The following is a 1435-nucleotide window of genomic DNA, read 5'->3' as shown; positions in this document are numbered from 1 at the left end:
GTTGTGGTCAGCCAGCTGTGCCCGGCCTGCCACCTGTTTCCTAGGGACCACGTCCACGCAGACGCGGTTTCAGGGCATTTAACCCTCCGACTGATCTGCCCCTCCGCACAAACCTCAGGGCCCTCTCACAAGTCAGCTGTGAACCGGGCTCCTTCCTACAGAGCAAATTAGGAAACTGGCTTTTTAAAAAGTAGGTCACAGAACACACGGAAGGCAGGCCTCACCTACTGGGGGCAAACCCCACGTTTTGCATCAAGTGCACATCATGCCTTTCTGGGCGGGATAAGTGAGCAGCAGTCGGCCCTGGGGAACAGGATGTAGCTGATCTAGGGTGAAGGGCCACGGTTCACGACACCACAGCAAACGCTTCACTTGGAGGCAGCTCAGTCGTCGGCTGGTGGCCCAGGGCTGAATGGGCACAGAGGTCCTCCCACGAGGCCCGGGAGTTTAACTCGGGAGATTTGGGAAATGCCAGAAATAAGCAAGTTTTCAAAAATGCCACAAGATATTAGCAACCATTTTTAAGGAAGGATTCCTACAGGTCCGGATCCGACCTCCCCAACAGCTAAGCCGTGAAGGGTCAGGAGAGTGAGAAGGACTGGACCCTGCTCCTGTTCACGGGTGAATCCCGTTCACAGAACCCGGTGACACGGAGACAGGAAACGGAAGACGGAGAACTCGGCCCATTTCTGGGTGAAAACAGCCCCCGTGTTGCTCCCTAGAGACCACCCTTCTCGGTCCTGGGAACCCTTTCCAAGCGGCCGGGAGGGAGAGGGAGGACGTCCCGCACCGTGTGGCACTCTTGCGGGGCCATGGCGGGGAGGACCCGCTCGACTGGAGCCCCCCAGGCTGAGGGTGGGGAGTGCAGACCAGGTTGGAGGGGGACAAACACAGGAAGCCGCATCTGGGGGACATCCAGGCGCTCCTTAGAGAACGGGGGTCTGTGCTCTCCACTGTGGCTGCAGAGCCTGGTGGACACACTGGCTCTGTGTTGCCAGCGCCCCCGAAAGGCCACCCACCACCCAGAATTCCAAGACCGCAGAGCCGCCCCTCCCACAAGCCAGAACGCATCTGCTCCCAGAAGAGCTCACGGAGGGGATTCGGGGCTGCATCTCAAGAGCCCCGACAGCTGCCGCAGTCCGACAGCGACCAGGGCAGAGGCGAGTCTGTGAGGAAAGGCTGAAGGCCGAGTCCACAGAGACAGTTGAGGCCAGGGCAGCACATCAGAGCCGCGACACCACCAGAGCGGAGGCTGGCGAACGCGCGCACTTTCCACCCCTCAAGGCTGGGAAGAGGCTCCCTCCCGGCTGCCCGGCTTGTTCAGGACAAATACAGGCGGAAGCCTTTCAGAGGCAGCACTTCCAGCCCCACTGCCCGCAGGACGGGCACAGGCCGGACGTGAACAGCTCAGAGAAGTCAGCACACTCTTGGATGG

The 1435-nt window shown here is 60.4% G+C and overlaps 1 protein-coding gene across 1 annotated transcript in view; it reads right to left on the bottom strand.

The window, feature by feature from the left end:
- The window catches only part of PPFIA4 (protein tyrosine phosphatase, receptor type, f polypeptide (PTPRF), interacting protein (liprin), alpha 4), a 30440-nt gene that overhangs the window by 3020 nt on the left and 25985 nt on the right, over nucleotides 1-1435 (bottom strand). The window lies entirely within an intron of this gene.

Source organism: Myotis davidii, unplaced genomic scaffold, assembly GCF_000327345.1.
Source record: "Myotis davidii unplaced genomic scaffold, ASM32734v1 scaffold1915, whole genome shotgun sequence".
Classification (NCBI taxonomy): domain Eukaryota; kingdom Metazoa; phylum Chordata; class Mammalia; order Chiroptera; family Vespertilionidae; genus Myotis; species Myotis davidii.
Note: the sequence above shows the minus strand (reverse complement) of the source record. Positions and strands in the feature narration are given on the sequence as shown.